The sequence below is a fragment of the Macaca fascicularis genome, chromosome 18, assembly GCF_037993035.2.
Source record: "Macaca fascicularis isolate 582-1 chromosome 18, T2T-MFA8v1.1".
NCBI lineage: Eukaryota > Metazoa > Chordata > Mammalia > Primates > Cercopithecidae > Macaca > Macaca fascicularis.
The window spans coordinates 63,804,932-63,825,727 of NC_088392.1; the positions used below are offsets into that span (position 1 = coordinate 63,804,932).

The window sequence follows — 20,796 nt, forward strand, 5'->3', positions numbered from 1 at the left end:
ACAAATCAATGTGAAAAATATAGCTTCTAATGGAAATATAGGCAAAAAATAAGTAGTCAGTACATCAGATAATACATCAAATGGCTAAAGATTAGCAAACCTCAAATTAAAACAACAGCAAGACACTTCTTAATTTTTCAGGTAAGTAAAGTTTAAGAAGAATGCCAAATCCTGTTGTAAGGGTGGCAGGCAAAGGACATTCATAAATACTGCTGTTTGTTCTTTCTGGAGGGCAATTTGTTTTACAGCCTCAAAAATAGGCATATCTGTTACTGTGCAATTTTGTTTCCAAGATTTTATTGGCTGGGCGCGGTGGCTCACGCCCATAATCCCAGCACTTTGGGAGGCCAAGGCAGGCGGATCACAAGGTCAGGAGTTCGAGACCAGCCTGGCCAACATAGCAAAACCCTGTCTCTACTAAAAATACAAAAATCAGCTGGGTGTGGTGGCTCGCACCTGTAATCCCAGCTACTTGGGAAACTGAGGCAGGAGAACTGCTTGAGCCCGGGAGGTGGAGGTTGCAGTGAGCTGAGATCACACCCCTGCACTCCAGCCTGGGTGACAGAGCAAGACTCTGTTTCAGGGTGGGCGGTGGGGGACGGGGGGTGGGGGGAGAAAGAAGATTTTGTCATTAGAAATCAATCAAAAATGAATACAAAGGTGCAAAGATGCACAGAGATATTCATTGCAGGACAGGAATATTCACTGGCAAAACAAACAAGCAAACTGGAAACAATCTAAATTTTTAATAATTTAGGTATGATGATACAGATTTTGCTAAGCTGGTGCAACAGAATACTACATAGTGATTAAAAGAGAAGGAATTGACACGGTATGAAGTTTATGCACAACTAGTATATACTAGGATGCCAGCTTTGAAAATAGGTATGTATATTCAGATGTATTTTGAAATTTTATAAAGGTGATATAATATCATAGAGTCATTGCAATGAAGGGGATTATACTCAACTGGAATCAAGACATTTATATTCTTGTGTTGACTTTATTTCTAACTAGTTGCATGACTTTTGGGCAACATTTCTCTCTTGGTCTCAGTTTCTTCATTTCTAACATTGGCAGTGTGTGGGAGGCTGAATAAGGGCCCCAAAGATATCAAGCCCTAATCTGTGGAGCCTATACATGTTACGTTGAATAGAAAAAGGGTCTTTGCAGATGTAATTAAGTTAAGGATTTTGAGATAGGGAGATTATCTTGGATAATCTTAAGTGTAATTGTAAGTATCCTTATCAAAGGAAAACAGAAAGGAATATTACACAGAAGAGGAGAAAACAATATGGTGACCATGGAGGTAGAGGTTAGAGTGATGCAGCCACAAGCCAAGGAATGCCAACAGCCACTGGAAGCAGGAAGAGGTAAGAAATGCATCCTTCCCTAAACCCCCCAGAGGGGATAGAAACTTTGATTTTTGCTGGTGACACTGACTTTAGATTTACAGCCTCCGCAACTATGAGAGGATAAATTTCTGTTTTTGTTTTATTTTATTTTGTTTTTTGAGATGGAGTCTCTCTCTGTCACCCAAGCTGGAGTGCAGTGGTGTCATCTTGGCTCACTGCAACCTCTGCCTCCTGGGTTCAAGCAGTTCTCCTGTCTCAGCCTTCTGAGTAGCTGGGACTACAGGCACATGCCTCCAAACCCAGCAAATTTTTGTATTTTTAGTAGAGATGGAATTTCACCATATTGGTCAGGTTGGTCTTGAACTCGTGACCTTAGGTGATCCACCCACCTCAGTCTCCCAAAGTGTTTGGATTACAGGCATGAGCCACTGTGCCTGGCCATAAGTTTATGTTTTAAGCCATCAAGTTTGTGGTAATTTATAGCTGCCATAGAAAACTTATATAGGCAGTTTGGAACAAATGATTCCTAACATCTGTTTTGTTCTAAAAGTGTTAGAATCATATAATTTGCTTTGCCAGGTAAAGATAAATTAAGAAATAAATATTTTCATGAAATACTAATAGTTTGGGTAGAATAGATTCTATACCCATCATATGTTTTTTCTTTCTTTTTAAATAGAAGTAAAGGAAATAAAGTATTACAAACACAAAGATGTCTATGAAAGAGAGCAAATGGCTTTATATTAACATATTTTATAGAGAACCAAACTGTGCTGTGTTATTATAATTAATCTTAAGGCCAACTTTATTTGCAATTACTTTTATATCACATTTAACCACTTGTAGACAAATTGGAGACAGGTGAGAAAAAACATAGTCGAGTAGTTTCCAGAGGTCTATGCTCATTCCCCGAGTCTCTGGTGGCAAGGAAATTCTCCATGTGAGTACTATTTGGGGGCCTATGAATTCTTCGGAAATGGTCCCATGGAGCTCTGTGGAGGGACGTGAATGCATGTGGTCACTGAGGTAATTGAAGAGGGAAATCATACACCTGGATATGCCACTTTTATAGTACAACTAAAATTTTGTGTTGTGATGGAAATGTTCAGGTGCATTAATATTGGCATGCAAATGTAATATACATTTTCCCTTTTTAAAGATTTACTTGTACATGTAATATCACGTATAAAAATATTGCATTAAAACCAGTATAAAGAGAGTTTTACCACATTTTCTGACACAGACTTTGTCACATTCCAATGTGCTTTTAATTATCTCAACAGGTATTGCAAGAGTATTAAGAACAGGATGTTAAAAAATGTGATCAGTTCTGGCACTGATTACAAAACAATAGTTGCCACCTACTCCCAAGTTCTGGACCACCAAGGTGGGGATTGTAAAAGGGTTGTCTAAGAACTGGTTTTGTAACCCTTAGCTGCCTATCAGAACTTGGGGGAGACTTAAAAGGAGAGTTAAAAATAAGAAAAAGAATTTTGGAGCAAACTTGGTGTCTTAGTCTGTCTTGCTTCCGGTAACAAACCACTATTATAGAAACAGGGTGGCTTATAAGCAACAGACATTTATTTCTCACAGCTCTGAAGGCTGGGAAGTCCAAGATCAAGGCACCCACAGATTCTGTGTCTGCTCAGGGACTGCTCTCTGGTTCACAGCTGGCATCTTCTTGCATGTCCTCATAGGGCAGAAGAGTGAGGGGTCTCTCTCTGGCCTCTTTTATAACAGCATTAATCCCATTAATGAGGGTTGTGCTCCCATGACCTAATCAGCTCCCCAAAGGCCCCACCTTTAATACTGTCACCAGGCGGGTTAGGATTTCAACATATGAATTTTGGAGGACACAATAATTCAAACCATAGCATTTGGGAAATATTCTACAATTCCAAAGTGGGAGGAGAAAGGAGTATTTACTTACTTTCTTTCTTTTTTTGTTTTGAGATGGAGTCTTGCTCTGTCGCCCAGGCTGGAGTGCAGTGGCACAATCTCGCGTCACTGCAAGCTCTGCCTCCTGGGTTCATGCCATTCTCCTGCCTCAGCCTCCCGAGTAGCTGGGACTACAGGCGTCCGCCACCACGCCCGGCTAATTTTTTGTATTTTTAGTGGAGACATGGTTTCACCATGTTAGCCAGATGGTCTCGATCTCCTGACCTTGTAATCCACCGCTTCGGCCTCCCAAAGTGTTGGGATAACAGGCATGAGCCACCGCGCCTGGCCAGGAGTATTTATTTTCACTTTACTCACAGGAAAAGATACTTCAGTAGGCCTAGGACTGGTTGCTTGCTTTGACAGAAGGGGAAATATTGATTACTGGGTAGGGGACAGGCTGTATAGTCAGCGTTTATACTGCAACAAATGCCCGAGAGCTTCTCTATAACCAGTGTGGGCCACAAAAGAGAAAGAGGTGGTGAGAGTTTGTCCAAGACCTTGCCATAAAATTCTACCTGTAGGGGTGAGGAGACCTTGGCAGGAAGATGTTGAAGGAGTACAGTCAGACTGCAGAGACTGAGGGAGATAGTTGTAAGCTCCCAGTCTAAGATGATAACTTTTTCTAGGACAGGTAAATTGTATTAATAGGTAAAAGATCCCCTGTTGCCTAAGAATCCACTGACGAGCCCATGGGAAAATGAATCAGCTATAAACGTCTTTAAGAAGACAGTTTCACAGTGTATCGCTGCTCTTACCCCTTCTCCTTTCCCATTCCTTTTCAACCCTGAGATCTGAAGCCTCAGCTGGAGCTGAGTTGGGGCTGATGAGGAGGGCAGGATAATGCTGGCAGAATGAGTCAAGAAGCCCGCTGTGTGCATCTTTGCCACTGTAGATATTCAGCCCGAATCAGGCCTAGCTGCAGAATGGAAGAAAACTTAACTTTGAGCATAGTTGGAGAATTTGACAAGTATAAGGGACTGGCCATTTTATTAATGAACTAAGACTGTTTGGGGGACTAGAGTCACCAGAGAAACTTTTGTGGCCTAAGGGTATCCAGAAAAGCTATGGAACCTGCCCAGTTTCATTCAAGGATGTAGGGAAGCTGAGTAGAAGGACAGTGGGAGACTGATATAGTTGCTTTATAACTACCAGATCTGTTTGTTCAAACTAACAGTTTTAATTAAAAAAACTAATTTATTACCCTATTAATAGATTCCGTTTTTAAGTCTAGAAATGATATTGCAAAATCAAACAATTGTGTCATCATGTGGCCGAGTGCAGTGGCACACATCTGTAATCCCAGCACTTTGGTAGGCCAAGGTACATGGATCGCTTAAGCCCAGAAATTCGAGACCAGCCTGGGCAATATTCTGAGATCTACAAAAAAATTTAAAAAAATTAAAAATTAACTGGCTGTGGTGGTGTGCACCTATGGTCCCAGCTACTTAGGAGGCTGAAGTAGTAGAATCTCTTGAGCCCAAGAGGTCAAGGCTACAGTGAGCCATGATCATACTACTGCACTCTAGCCTGGGCAAAAGAGCAAGAACCCTGTCTTAGAAAAAAAAAAAATTAAAAAGGTCATGTATGTTACTATAGAATATGCAATGGAGGTAATTTGAAAACTTGCTACTGAAAAGTCTCATCTTACTTATTGACTATATTTTCCTAGGTTAAAACTTCCCAAACCAACTAGTAGGTGAGTGTTTTTAAAGCATCAACTGGGCTACACTTTTGATATATTTGAGTCATGTGAGGGTGAAAAAACACACTCTCTTCTCTAAAAAATGTTCTGACCTTTTTGGGCTTATATAACTCAAAGAACAGAAGCCATAAACTTCAAACTGAATGGGAGTAGAGTTCTTATTGAGAAAGGACAATGAAGTCAAATTAGGAGAAAAATGATTTCATATTTTTTAAGATAGGCATATTAAAAACTGAAGTCTGTGTCCAGACATTCAGAAGATGCACATGGCTTTTAGAGTTACTCAGGTAAAATTGAAATAAAGCACCATTTGCATTAACTTTGAACTTTGTTTGCTATCAAGGAGTTTTCTAACTCAATAATTAAGTGCAAATATATGTTAATAAAATGTTCGGATTGGAAAATAAAGCACTTTGGTTTGAAATTTTATTGAAATTGGAAAAAAACCAACAATTGGTAATGTGGCCATATTACTCACACTTTATTATGAGTTCCTCTTATTTTCCTCTGGGGAACTTTATCTAAAGTGGCAAGGAGACCAGTGCATTCTCCTACACATTAATGTAAAAACTAGGAACATTTAAAAAGTTATGTTATTAAAAGCTTCTGACTAAATTACTGATGTTAAATACAGAGAAACACATAACACAGATGTTGTGCCAGTGGATTTTGCAGACTATCTAGGGCCATTACTTGATGTCTTTCATCCTGGTATGTTCTATTATAGCATAATAGGGAGTGGGGAGAAATCTTGCTCTTTTAAAAGGTACTGATATTTCAGGAGGCAATTCTTCCCTTTGGTAGTAACTCTTTCCTTACCTGAAATAAGCGGCCCTCAGCTTTTAAAATATATTTATTGCTAGCATGTAAGAAATCTATCCACATTCTAAGTCTCTTTCCAAGTATCAGACTATGAATGTAATCATCCATGTTTTTCTTTTTAAAAACTTATTGTAGGCCGGGCGCGGTGGCTCAAGCCTGTAATCCCAGCACTTTGGGAGGCCAAGACGGGCGGATAACGAGGTCAGGAGATCGAGACCATCCTGGCTAACACAGCAAAACCCCCGTCTCTACTGAAAAAATACAAAAAACTAGCCGGGCGCGGTGGCGGGCGCCTCTAGTCCCAGTTACTCGGGAGGCTGAGGCAGGAGAATGGCGTAAACCCGGAAGGCGGAGCTTGCAGTGAGCTGAGATCCGGCCACTGCACTCCAGCCCGGGTGACAAAGCGAGACTCCGTCTCAGAAAAAAAAAAAAAAAAAAAAACAACTTATTGTAGATATTTCCTTCTGAAAATGGGGCTCCCTTGCATGTGTTTTTAGGATAAAACAGCCCAGTAGAGTCGTGACCCTTTAATGTGCTCCTTTTAAGTAAATACTGCTGAAGGCCATGTAGGATTGCATGGAATAAAAGTTTAATACTACATATTTTTATTGAAATTTTTTCAGTAGTTTATTTTGACATAATTTCAGAGTTACAGGAACCTTGCAAGCATAGTACAAAGAATTTCCATATATCCTTCACTTTGAGTCTCTAGATTTTTATATTATACCACATTTGCTTTACTGCTCCTCCCAGTCTGTGTGTGTGTGTCCATTTAATCTTTTTTTTAAAACTGTTTTCTGAAGAGTAAGTTGCAGACATGATGCTGCTATACCTTTAAATACATCTATACCTTTGCTAATGCAAAGACATTCTATTACATAACCACAGTGCTATAACCAAAATCAGAACATGAGCACAGATATAATACTATTGTCTGATCTACCTTACTCAATTTTGCTAATTTTCTCGATAATGTCCTTTTACATCAAGAGAAAAATCCCAGATGATGCATTGAATTCAACTGTCAAGTAGCTTTAGTCTCCTTCAATCTGGAACAGTCCCCAGTCTGTCTTTGTCATGACCTTGACATTTTTGAAGAGTATAAATCAGTTATTTTGTAGAATGTCTCTCAATTTGGGTTTGCTTATATATTTTTCAAAATATAAAATATTCACTCTGAGAGAGTCAGAAAATTCTTGTTGCCCTAGAAACCTATAACTTCAAAATTTATTAACTTACATGAGCCCAAATACATGAAACACTAAAGGGATTTAATCTCTAAATTTATATATGTGGTTCCTGAGCCATTTGTACACATATGTGCATTCTTCAGACTCTGTGCACTTTGTTCTTAAATAAAAATAATAAATGGCTGAAGTCAGGATCTGAAAAATTTATAGTTCATTTTTAAGAGAAAAGTTCTATGTTCTTGATTTTATTAGTAAGTGTTGCTAATAGATTTTTTTTTTTTTTCTGTTTAGGCTATTTGTCTCACTTTGTCTTGAGTAATAGGAAGAAGTGAAACATGACCACTGAAAAGTTCAGGAGAGGTTTAATAGATAATTGAACTAGTTTCTGAAAAAATCCACAAACGTGCTATTGACTGAAGTCTTTTTTTGAGGAACAGCTGGTCTATTGCTATCAGAGATTCTTTGTCTCTTTATTTCACGACTTCTCTTCTTCACTCTTGCCTTTGTTTTTGTGAGTCTCTAATATTCAGGCCTTTTATGTAAACATGACTTTCCATATACAACATTGTAAGATATATATACACACACACACATATATATATTTATCATCAGATCAAGTTTGGGAATCTTGAGATCCCTCAGAAGTGCAGTGAGGGCTTGAGAGATCAACGTTCTTTCTCCTCTCCTGCAGTAAATAAACTGAAGGCTGATGATGATCTCAGGAGTCATGGGAAGAGATTTTTATTGTAGAGCTGAGGAGGGGGCTGCTTGGGTAATGCAAATGTTATTATTGTTGGGATAACATATAAGCATGAAGCTGTTTCCTGCTAAGATAAAAATTTGCCTCCCAGGATACAATCATTTGATTTTCTTTTCCTAAAAAAGAAAAAAAAAAGATAATAAATAAATTTAAAAAACATAAATAGCAAGTGACATTCAAGCCCCAGATAGTCATTGACTTTGGTGGAACTGTCAGCTGGACAAAGGAGCATTTTTGTGCTGGAACTTCTGCAGGTCTTTTGTCTCTACAACCATCAATTCCGTCTCCAAAGATTTTCTCTATAATGGTAAATAGCGCAAGAATTATTGAATAACTGTCTTGGTAAAACAATTATAGCCTTCTTCGCCATTAAAAAATGTGACTGGTCACTTAAAATACTGTACTTCTGATTAAAAAAACAAAAATAACCTATTGTACACACCTGTCTTTTGGATTTATTCTTCTTTGCAAGTGAAGTGATTAATATTAGAATTCTTTTAATTGAGCTCATCCATTGCAGTGCTTCTCTTTCAGAGAAATCAGTGTAAAAATAAACCCTTTTTTCTCCTGTGAATTGCTACCACTTGCCTTCTAGAGGTGCCTGAATTATTTTTTGGAGGGGCCTTAGTTTTTACCTGATTTTGAGCAACAGTAGTTTAGTTTGCCATTTATTTACTTCTCGCCACCTAGTGTCATCCAAAATTTTCTTGCTGAATCAACTTTTTGAGCTCTCGACTTTCCTTTCAAGTGTCTTACCTCTGTTGCTGATCTGTCAGGCTTAGGGATTCAGCTTTGTTGCACTAACGCATACTTCAAATGTGTTTCAGAATTCGCACTTCAAAATTAAAATATACATTTTCTTTTCAGTGACTGAGCCATGAAACAGAATCACATGGGATACGGAAGTGGTAGAGTAGAACAGAAAAAACTACGGCATAGAAGCAAGCACTTCCTAGGGAATTAACTTTCTCAAACATGTGCTTCCCAGAGCTGGGGAAACACTAATTTCCGTGTTGTTGGTATTGTTTCCTTGTTCTACTCTGCCACTTCCTTATCCCACATGATTCCATTTCACGCCTCAGTCACCAAGTAAGAAAATGTGTATTTGAGGTTAGATTTTAACTTTAAGCACTTTTTTTTTAAGGGAGCCCCCAGTATTAAAAATGCTAATACTTGTGGGTATTCGCTGGAGCTGGATAATGTGATCTGGAGGACCCCCTCCCAAACAGAAAAACAGGGTAACTGTGTTGTCTAAAGGCAGAGACAACACTCCCTCTTCACCATAGATCACTGCGCCAGAGTCCTGTGGGGACCAGTGGAACGTCAGCACCTGAGTTGCCTGATGTCTAACCTGGAAGCTTCCACATTTCAGAACATTGCCCCATTACAAGGCCATTGTGATGGGGATGCTATGTTCCACTGCTGTGCTGATGGGTGGCTGATTTCAAAATGATTCCATATGCTTTCTGCTTGTTAGAGAGCTTTCCCTTCCTGCCATGCCCCTGGAGGAGATGTCATTCATTCTGCATTCTGAGAGGAGCTTACTAGTGTCCTGGGCCATTGCGGGATGAGGGCTGTGTAGGAGGATGGGTAGGGAAAGCGGGGGTAGGAATAATTCCGATGTCCGTGTGAGAGTCACACCCACCCAGGGAGTGCCTGGGCGATGGGTTGGCTGCTGTCAGCTTGAGGTCCTTGCACACAGGAGCCAGAGGGTGGGCTCAGGCTGCTGGCTCTGCTGTTTTCTTCTTAAACACTCCCAGCAGAGTCTCTTCCTCTTTTTTTTTTTTTTCCTTCCTTTCCCAGCTGGGAAGGCAACTTTTTTTTTAATTTCTAAGAACAGGAAATTTCACCTTGCAAGTATGCATTTCAGTCTTTCTCCTTGGAATTAGGTGAGTAAATTCCCCTTTACTCCAAATAGTCAAGAGCCTCAAGCTTTTCGTTCTGGTTCCTAGTGAGAGACTTCTGATTATTTCCATGAGCCAAGGAGGAAAGAGGCTCTCGGTGTGTATATGGAGGAATTCTGTGGGTTTGGGGTGGGAATGGGGAGAAGCAAGGAACAACAGAAATAAATATTTCAAAATATTTTCCTTCTATGTGTTTCATAACATCACTGAGCACACAATTCCTCTCTATTTCAACTTATCACCAGTAATAAGTCTTGAACTCTAAAAGATTAACTCTAACAACTCTTAATCTAATTTGAAATATGGCAGACAGCTTTGGAAGTATCGTAGACCTTCCAAGGCCATCTGGGGAGCCTGGCAAATCCCGAGTGTAATATTTGGAATTTTTAATCACACTTAAAGCTCTTGTTCAGATAGTTCAACAAACCCTAATTAAGCCATTAGAAAATGGTAAGCCCTCTGCTAGGGTTGAAGATTACAAACAGCAGGAAAAATCTCTGCCTCATGGAGTTTCAAGCCGAGCACAGGAAACAAATACATGAAATGATACCGGCAATAATACAGTCTATGTGAAGTAAAGAAATAGTTCAGGGCTGCAGGTGATTTACTCTCATGGAGAGAGGGTGCTGTCAGGAAAATTTTTCCAGACCTGCCTGACCCGGGTTTTGAAGGATGAATAGAAGTTTGACAGAGGAACAAAAGAGAGGCAGGTCCATGCAAGTGGAAGAGGCATGTGTAAAGGAATAGAGATGTGTATCCACCTTCCAGCCTGCACTCCTCTACTGGCTACACTTTGGATTTTTGAGGCTAAGAGTGACTTGGGGAAAAAGAAGCTTAAAACCCTCTGGGGCTCTCTGAATCTGCTTGGTGGATCTAGAGAAATCTGGAGATTTTAGAGTAATTTTAGAGTGGGTTGTAGATTCTCCATAAACTTTTGGGAAACCAAGTTTGGAAAGGATTGTAGAGTCCTGTCTTGCTCGGGAAGGTCCACTTTTGGTCTCTGAAATCACTCCTCTTTGAATGGCTTTGGGTGCTGATCACTGCTACTCATTAGGGGTGAGAAGCCAGGTAGCCCCTGGATAGACGTTTGTTGATGAGAGTTGGTTGCACTGAGCCTGAGCTATCCAAGGGACAAACCAGCAGACATGGAGGAGACTAGAGAAATCCACACACTCAAACTTTTAGAGAGAGAACAAAGACACATGAGCAGCCCTGGTCTGCCATCTGGCATTGCAGAACCTGGTCTGTTTGGGAAGGGTATTCAGCGTTGCCGATGGCTTTTAGCAGAGGTTAGACAGGGTGCTCAGAGTTCAGATTGAGGCAGCTGAGAATGCAGATTGTTGTTGGAGAATTCTGTGTGAGACTGAGTTTGTCTTGCTTTGGTCAGGTGGTCAGCAAGTATTGGCTGGGAATTCCCCAAGAACCCCTCAGTCCTGTTGCAGAGTCCTAGGTGACACAGAAGTGTATCTGTGCAAAGCGACAGCTCGGCTGGGTCGGCAGTTAAGCTTAGGACATTCAATTTTCCAAAACAGCCCCAGGTCAGGACCTACATTCCTTCTAAAAGTAGGTTTCTATAGTTCATAGCAACGTTCTATTAAGTAGTTCTAAATGGAGTATATTTTGATTGTATATGTTGGTGTTTTACTGAGCATTGCTGTAAGGTATGTCATATTCGTAAATCTGCTCTTAAGTAGATTCTGCTAAAATTGTTCATTGTCCCATTTGTAAAGATCTATATAATAAATTCTCCTCAAAATTTAAAAAGAGATCCTGATAAACTGATGTGCTTCTTTTTACCAGGTAATGAGAACTCTGTAACCCAAGATGTTTTGCATTTTGTCTTAGCCACCAGAAAGCTCAGAGGTAAATGTTCTGATCAATTCTGTCACTCTAATTTATTTTTCTGCAAAAGACTCTTGTTCTCTTATCTTTTCCAAAATCCTCCTATTGCATAGAGGTCTCAAATTCATTTTTGGAAACAGGTGGGGGCATAGAAAGTAAATATGCAATGAAATTATAACATTTTATTAAATAGTGCTATCTTATTTTCTAATGAAACATACGTGTGGAAATTCTTGTATTAAGCACAAGCTGGGGTTCTGCTTCTGGCTGTTATTCACTTGGAACTCTCATTGACAGGAAGGCACTCTCATTCCTACTGGAATGCCTATGCGGGTAGTTCCTCTGTTAAACCCTCCTAGATTAACTTGCTCATCTCCAGACATTTCTATCACTCTAAGCACCTCTAAGCACTCATGTATATGTGTCTGGGTAACCATAATTGTCATTAGTTATGTATTTCACAGAACAGAAATTTAGAGCTGGAAGGAATGTAATCACCCAAATCCCATTGAGCTAAAACGATAGATGGGCATTTTGAAACCACTAAGAGATTACAACAGAAGTTAGCATGCTGTAGGTTATTGCATGGGCTCTATGGGACGCTCTCCAGAATGTGGAGGCTGGGCCTCAGAGACTCCGGGTGGTGTTTGCATTATTCTTCCATGAATGGCAAACAGAAACATGGCTTTAGGACTTTCTCCTTGAAAATAAATTTTCATCTAATTGTTTGTTTCTGGTTTCTATTTATACATGTCTGTCTTCTCCTCTGGAAGAGGTGGTCCTTGAGTGCAGGGGCCATGTCTTTCTATCTCTGGCATCAGCGCAGGTCCTGGCACACAACAAGCACATAACTTAAGTTTGCTGAGGGAATGAATGAATGAACGGCAGACTGTCTCTTTGGTAGGACCATGCATTCATTGGTGGAAGGTCCTACCCTTGCCATTTCTTTCTTGCCTTGTAAGACACATTGCCCCAGAGGACGCCATGAACAAGGACTGACAAAAGCAAAGAATACAGCCAAGGCAGTGAGCAAAGTGTCACCTTAGGAGGTTGGTAAGTAGCTTTAGTTGCTGCTCTCACTATCAGTACTAATCAGATAGCTGCTCAGGCAAGTCAGTCCTGGAGGAAAGCACCTAAGGATGCAATGATGAGAGAAGCAGAAAGACATGGTGAAGGATTTGATGACTGAGGACAGAAATAAGGGAGCTGAGGATGCAAAAGTTAGGGGTAGTTTTGTGTTGGGCAGGGCAGTAATGCTGTACCTGGGGATTGTGGAAGCTGAGAGGGAGAATCATTTGTGGGCAATTGTGAGGAGTGTTCAGGCCTTGTTTCTTTCATTGTGTGTATGATCACAATGGCTTCTCCAGCTCTTTGTCTCACAGTGGAGTCAGGCATTAGGATAGAGGAAAGGCAAGAGGAGGAACAAACAGGACAAGGGTGGACGCTGGCTTGTAAAGAGGTTTCCTGAAAGTCATACACTTGTGCTTAAGTCATATTGGCCAGAACTTTGTTACACGATTGTACCTTGCTGCAAGGAAGTTTGGGAAAGGCAGTATTTAGTTAAGCACATGCTCTCAATAAAATTGGGAGGTCTTTTTATTGTGGGAAAGGGGAGCCCGAATATTGAGGAGCTGCTAACAGTATATATCACATAAAGCTAGACATAGAACATAGTCTCTTACTCCTAATCCAGTGCTCTATTACTTAGCTGTGAATTTGAACTCTACATTGTGGAGGTAGAATGGGAGACTGAGAAATGCCGGAGGCTTAGACTGCCCTGTCTCTGCCATTTTTTGTTACCTTGGACAGAGCATACCATTTCCCTGAATCGCTGTCTCTGAATCTGTAAAATGGTTTGTTGCATAAAATGGCCTTTGAATTTCTGCCAGCATATATATATATATATATTTATTATTAAAAAAAAATTTTTTTTTGAGATGGGATTTCACTCTTGTTGCCCAGGCTGGAGTGTAATGACGTGATCTTGGCTCACTGCCACCTCTGCCTCCTGGGTTCTAGTGATTCCCCTGCCTCAGCCTCCTGAGTAGCTGGAATTACAGGCACACGCCGCCATGTCTGGCTAATTTTTGTATTTTTAGTAGAGACAGTGCTTCATCACATTGGCCAGGCTGGTTTCAAACTCCTGACCTCATGTGATTTGCCTGTCTCCGCCTTCCAAAGTGCTGGGATTACAGGCGTAAGCCACCTCACCTGGCCCTAAAATACTTTATGATTTAAAAAAATATATGGTAGCTAAAACCAAGTGAGCAATTGAACAAGTCAAAGGAGTCTGCAGGGGTCTCTCAAGGAAGGCTATTCTGGCTGAAATTCACTGGAAGGCCCTATGATTAGGCCGGATTACGAAACTGCGTCATCTCTTCAGACACAATTTGCAAAAACAAAAGCTAAAGTGGTTGCTTGCTCGATAGCTATTTCTCTACTCTTTCCTTGTCCAACAGGATGCTGATTTTATTTGAATGTCGGTCAGCAATCCTACAGTAACCTGACTCCAAAGACGGCTGCCATGAATTCCTTCCCTCCCTGTACTTCCCCGTTGAGGAGCGGAGTCTCTAGAATCTGGGCTGGACTGGGTTTGACCTACAGAATACTGCAGAAGTATATGGCATGAGAGAGTATAGCCAGCTCCAGGCTTGGCATTCAAGAGGAATGGAGTTTCTGCTTCCTGTATTTGGGAGCCGTGAGCTGCCTGGTAAGAAGGTTAGACCACTCCACTCAAGAGAGAGGCTGCATGCACAGGCACTGAAGGACTAGATGTGTGAGCAAGGAGGCCATCTTGGGGAACAGCCAGCCCAGCCGAGCCTACAAAAGACTCCAGCCCCAGTCATCTGATGGCAGCCACAGAAGGGAGCCCAGAAATGCCCAGCTGAGCCCAGGTAACTCACAAAACTATGAGAGATCATAGTAAATTGCTTTAAGGCACTAAATGTTTGGGTGGTTTCGAGGCTGGAGAATAGGATCTGGAGGTAGGGAACTTAAGGCTGTTTCATGCCGACTTCCTGGAGCTAAATTGAAAGGAAAACCCTAACTTTCCACGACTACGTAACAAAAAGACTAGAGGCTACTCCTTTTGCAAACCCCTCACCTTTTCCAGATGGGAAATTGGCTGTCCGCGACCAATCAGACTGATTGCTGGCCGAGTCTTTTTCCGCAACTTGGTAACTTCACCTTAGTCTCTGATTGGTTACTTTTTTGCAACCAATCAGATGTTTGCACAGGAGTGTGACCTTTGTAACTCCACTTCAGCCTTTGATTGGTTGCTTTTGGCAATCCATCATACCAATTGTAGGCCACCACTTCATTTCCACGAGGTGAGCATGAATGGCTAATGGGAAACCTCTAGGGGATATTTGGACCTGAGAAGATTCTGTTTAGGGGCCCTTGAGCCACTGCTGGGCCAGCTCCCACACTGTGGAGTGTACTTTTGTTTTCAGTAAATCCCTGCTTTCGTTCTTTTGTTGCTTCATTCTTTCTTTGTTTTCCTGGACGTTTTGTCCAATTCGTTGTTCAAAACACCAAGAACCTGGACAACTTGCAGTTACGACCCTCTACCGGTGACACTTTGTTGTATAATAATAGACAGCCATAACCAATGTGCTCAGGAAAAAACATCTCCTTCTCAGTCCTGGAAGTGAGTCATGATTGGTCTAAACCATTCTTAGTAATTCCATACAAACTATTTTAGGGGGATACATGGGGCCCAGTTACAGTCAATGAGATACTGAATGGCCTTCCCTTACAGATAAAAAGAGACTCAAGGGAGAACATGTCTGTGTTTTTCTGCCTGGCATTGTTGTGTCTACACTGATTTCTGGAACGATGAAAGCTATATTCTGACCATAAAGGGACAGCTCTCAGGACAGCCAGTAAGCTGAGGATGACAGAGCGAAAAAGAGAGCTTGTGTTCTGAAGTCAATTCCAAAACCCCCCAAACTCTATAAACTCCTTCCATAACCTCTTTGTGTTTAAAACAGTTTGATTTTGGTTTCCTATTACTTACAGGCGAAATCATCTGAATTGATACAGTGTGAAAATGAATCTCTATCCTATGCCCTTTCACTGCTGGGAGAAAGAAAAAAATGGAAATTATAAAGTTTTTATCCTTTCTTTCATGCTGTTCAAGTGTGGGCCCCGGAGCAGGCCTTGCAAAGCCTGGGATACTCAAAGGTAGCAGCTGAGTTGTGGGTGGAACCTAAATTGCTTTGCATAATGAAATAAAAGAATTGAGTGTGAGAGGAGGGGGCTAGAGAACAGAAACTCAGGAAGGTAGGAGGAGGGGTGTGTGTGTGTGTGTGTGTGTGTGTGTGTATGTGAGAGAGAGAGAGAGAGAGCAGGGCAAAGAGAAATAGGAAGGGGAGCTGATCCCAGGGGAAAAGGCAGCCTCAGTAAAGTCTGCTATGCACAAAGCCTGCTTTGAATGTGAGGATGAGTTTCATGTTTGGCTTGGTGTGGAGCAGAGGAAAACCCAGGAGGTGCAGAGTGAGGGAAGTGGAGAACTAGAGGAAGAGGAAGGCAGAGTTAGAAGCGGCTGGGGGAATGTGAGGTGCTAGGGCTTTATAGGAATCTGGAAGCTGGCATGAGGAGCAGGGAGGGGTCATGGCAGTAAAAAATCTTTAACTCTGGAAGTGCAAAATGACATCTTCTGACATATTGATTGAAGACTAGCTTCTTACATAATTATTATGTACTAAAAAAATGTGTTTTTTCCCCAAGTTTCAAGTATCCAAATTCTACATTCAGTTTTCTTTGAGATCCCTGCTGCTGTTTAACTCCTAGACCACAGCAAGACTTGTTGAGATAAGTCAAGCTTGCCTGAAATTATAGTAAACAACCCGAGTGAATGGGAAGCAGTGTAAATGGAAAGAGAGCCAAGCTTTATCAGGAGGACTAGGTTCTTGCTGCAATTCTCTCGCTAACTTCCTGGGTGACCCTGAGCAAGCTGCTCAGTGATTCCTAGCCTCAGGTTCCTCCCCTATAAAATAAATAGCTAGCTGTCCTCCCTTGCTCCTGCTCTCGCCATTTGATGTGACTGCTCCCGCTTCGCCCTCTACCATGATTGGAAGCTTCCTGAGGCCTCACCAGAAGAGATGCCAGCACCATGCTTCCTGTACACCCTTCAGAACCATACTCCTTAGATAAAAACAGGTTAAGAAAATAATTAAAAAAAAAAAAAAAAGAAAGAAACTCAACTCATATTTCAGTGATTAGAGCAAGAATAAGGATATGGAATCACTTGAGGCAATGAATTAAAGAATCATTATGAATGAAGAGCTCATGTGTGAATGACAAGCTGCATATTGAACATATTGTGAATTAAATAGCTAAGTCCTACATCCTTCCATGGATTGTAAGAAAACGAACAAGCAACCAAATTCAGATGGACATAGCAATAAGAGTTATGTGAAAAGAGGTAAAACACAAGTCTGTGAATTAATACATTGTGTTAGCCGATTATAGTGATAGTGGATTTTTTTGTGTTGAAGCCTGAGTCAGCCACTGCCTTGGGAAGAATTGTGGACTATATTTCCATCTGAAAAAAAAAAAAATTCTAGAAGAGTCATCTAAGGAGGATGCATTGAAAAAGAACAAATCCTGGAGAATATTAACTATGGAAACTGCAAAGGAAGGGAGGGATTTAACTGAAGATGTAGAATTGGAGGTGGAAAATAAGGATGAGGGTTTGCTAAGAAGACCTTGTCAGGACTGATAAAGAAGAAGAAATACAAGGGAGACCTTGACTTACTGCTGGTTTTTTGTTTTATTTTCTGCACAGAAGTAGAATGTCTTGAACTCTGTGGGTGGAGGTTTGAGTTCAATTACCGATTGTTTGGAGCTAAAGGTCTGTTCACTCACCCTATATTCTCGCAGATATAGGCCACATAGAGATGGTGAAAATGAACCAAAAAACAAAAACAAGTGAGACTAGGGAGTGAGAAGGAGAAAAGATATCTGAAAAGATGCCAAGAAAATTTTGTGTCTGAAGGAACCTCTATTCCAGTTGTTTGATTTTACAGATGAAGACACTGAGACTCCAGAAGAATCCATAATTGAAGGTCACACACTAATGGTTAGTGGCAGGATTGGTAGTAGAACTTAGATTTCCTGGTTTCCATTTTTACAGTCTTGTTACTACATGTTCAGTAGTTAGCTTTGGGTTACTGCGTGCTCAAACTAGCTTCTTTACCCGAAGGACACATTTTAAAATAAAATTTTCAGTATCAAAGGGTGACACCTGCAATATCATATTAAGAGGAAAATTAACTAGTATTTGCTTGGGCAGACCCATTAAAGCAGCCTTCCTGAAGAATAATAGAGATTGCCAGCAGTTTCTAACATGATTCATACCTTCTTTGTGCATATGCAAAGCACATTTAAAATATGAACCCATAGGGCAATAGGAGAAAGTCAACTGAATTAACAGTGAAAACAAATGACTCTTTTAAAAAATAGCTAATGTGTATCTGTTCCTTTAAAACAAAATTTTAAAAATCATTTTGGAATTATCAAATATATCACTGTTTTTAGAAAAGAAAAAGCCAGCTTCTAACATTTGCAGGTCCTGTCAAGAAAGCAAATAGAGATCCACATATAGCATATCTACATATCTACATTTTACAAGATAAGGTAACAAACTATCAGGTAAAATATGTCCTATCTGTAAGGGCAAGTAAATATTAAAAATAAGAGGCTTAATTCTTGTTAAAAATAAGGGAAGAAATTACCTTCCTTCACTTAGAGTATTTAATTTAGAAAATGTGTTCTTGTAAGTTATTTCCCTGTCTCTTTGACATGTATGTAAATGTTTTTAGAGCTAAATAAGTCTTCTGCTGTCTTTGTGACCCAGGAATGTCTTTCTCAAGGATCCAGCAGCCATTGCTTTAGAATATAGTCATTGAGGGAGATAGCACCCCATCTGTCAGTTTCTGAGGGACGGTAGGAGCCTAACTTTGGTGACTGCCTGCCCCTGACGGCTTGCAAAATTACCTTCTGTCATAAAGATAGGAGAAGCTTATTTTTCCTTTGTATAAAATCATTTAACTAATACAGATGGTTACTCCAATTACCAGGTGAATTTAGGATGAACCATGTGTTATAAATGGTGCTATCAAATCCTATTATTTGAGAACTAATTTTTGTTTATCTTGGGAAAAGGTATATAATGGGTCGCATCTTCTCGGCTATATTAAAGGCTGGAATTTCTTTCTGTCTTTGTAATTCCTTAGTGGATTGCCTGTGATGTGCATCACATTTTGGTTTAATAGTTTATTCAGTATAAAACTATTTTCTCTACTACCTTTGTGGAGAGGATTTCTGGGTTGGAAGAAGATTTTGTTTAAAATTATATTTTCTCAACATATCCTTTCACCTTGACAAATATACAGTCCTAGTGAATTGGAAAATGGGATTTAAATGAAGAATTCTTAGACTCTCCAGAGTTCTTCCTCAAAATATGGCATGGTAGAGAGAGCTGGCCCTGGCCTATGACCTCACCTCATCTTCCCTTACCACTGCAATGGCCTTGGGCACACACGTGTGGCAACCCAGTCTGCACATCCAGCTCTATCCTCAACTCCACCGGACTTCAGCCCCACAAACATCAGCCCCTTGTCACTTCTTAGGGCTGGGGGTGTGCACACGGGTGGGGGTGCAGCTGCCCTTGAGAGGGTTGACTTGAGAAGGCACCATGCACAGGCTCTGGGACCCTGGACAGGGCATTCCGGAGTCCCAGGTGCCTGAACACAGTCTAATATTGTGGCCAAGGACTCAGGGTAAGCATGTACTGTTGACACTGAAAGCTCCTGGCCTTGTGCAGAGAAGCCTGGCTAGAAAAGTGTCAGAGAGAGGCTGGGGAAGGGTCAGGGTGGGGCTGTCTATCATGCAGCAGGAGTAGTACACTTCCCCGCTCCTCAGGTCTCAGGGTGAATAATGTATTCTGAGAGAAAAAGCAAGAAGTGAAAAGTACACCTAATTTCCTTTCACGTTTACTTTCATTTTTGTTATTCTATTTATTTTATTTTTTTGAGATGGGGTCTTGCTCCGTCACCTAGGCTGGAGTGCAGTGGTGCGATCACGGCTCACTGAGACCTCAATCACCTGGGCTCAAGTGATCCTCCCACCTCAGCCTCCCGAGTAGCTGAGACCTCAACCACCTGGGCTCAAGTGATCCTCCCACCTCAGCCTCCCGAGTAGCTGAGACCGCAGGTGCACCACCACACCTAGCTATCCTTTCATTTTCTCTCCCTTCTCCAAAGATACCCACTTACTGTCCATAGTTTAGTGTGTATCCTTCTAGGATGGTTAATTGTATGTGTCAACTTAACTGGACCATGGTGCCCTGATACTTGGTTAAACACTATTGTGGATGTTTTCTGTAAAGGTGTTTTTTGGGGATGAGATTAGCATTTAAATTGGTGAACTGCAACTGTGAGTTTTCCTTGGCGGGCCTGCTCTTGTCTCCTCCCTTGGTAGGTAGTGACGGCCCCTCATGAACTGTTGGTGGTGTTTGTTGACAACTACATCAAACTCTTCACAGACCGCAACACAGAAGGCTTCCGGAAGATACTGGACATGAAGGGAATGAAGAGGAGCAAGCAGAGCAGCATGCTGGAATTCCTGCACCTGCCACTCCCCATGATGCCCTCGCGGGTGGAAAGCTCCAGCTCACTGTCCCTGATGGCGCCAACACCAGAGCAGGAATCGTCTGGCATCTGCAAACTCATTAAAAAGAGACTGTGGGGCCGGGCGCGGTGGCTCACGCCTGTAATCCCAGCACTTTGGGAGGCTGAGGTGGGCAGATCACTTGAGGTCAGGAATTTGAGAACAACCTGGCCAACATGGTGAAACTTCATCTCTACTAAAAATAGAAAAATTAACCGGGCATGGTGGCTCGTGCCTGTAGTCCAGCTACTCGGGAGGCTGAGGTAGGAGAACCCCTCGAACCTGGGAGGCAGAGGTTGCATTGAGCCAAGATCATGCCTCTGCACTCTAGGGCAAGACTCCGTCTCAAAAAAAAAAAAAGTACCACTGTTTTTTGGATGCTTTGGTCTACAATGAAACTTTAATTCTGTCATGAAACATAGGAGAAGCACAATTCATGTGTATTTCTTTACCATGCACAAACTCTCAAATCATTATAATAAAGCTTATTTTCTCCAAAAATAAAAATAAATAAATAAAGCCCTTCATAAAGTGAGTGGGCTTCATCCAATCAACTGAAGTCCTCAAGAGAACAAATACTGACCACGCAAGATTCCACCGCCTT

At 41.2% G+C, this 20,796-nt stretch overlaps 1 long non-coding RNA gene across 1 annotated transcript; it reads left to right on the forward strand.

Moving 5' to 3' along the window:
- Positions 1-649: 649 nt before the first annotated feature.
- Positions 650-20,403, forward strand: LOC102142303 (uncharacterized). The gene is made up of 5 exons (XR_006693947.2): positions 650-1,373; positions 11,475-11,537; positions 12,290-12,569; positions 13,976-14,410; positions 20,068-20,403. It is a non-coding gene; the product is annotated as an uncharacterized lncRNA (long non-coding RNA).
- The last annotated feature ends 393 nt before the right edge of the window (positions 20,404-20,796 follow it).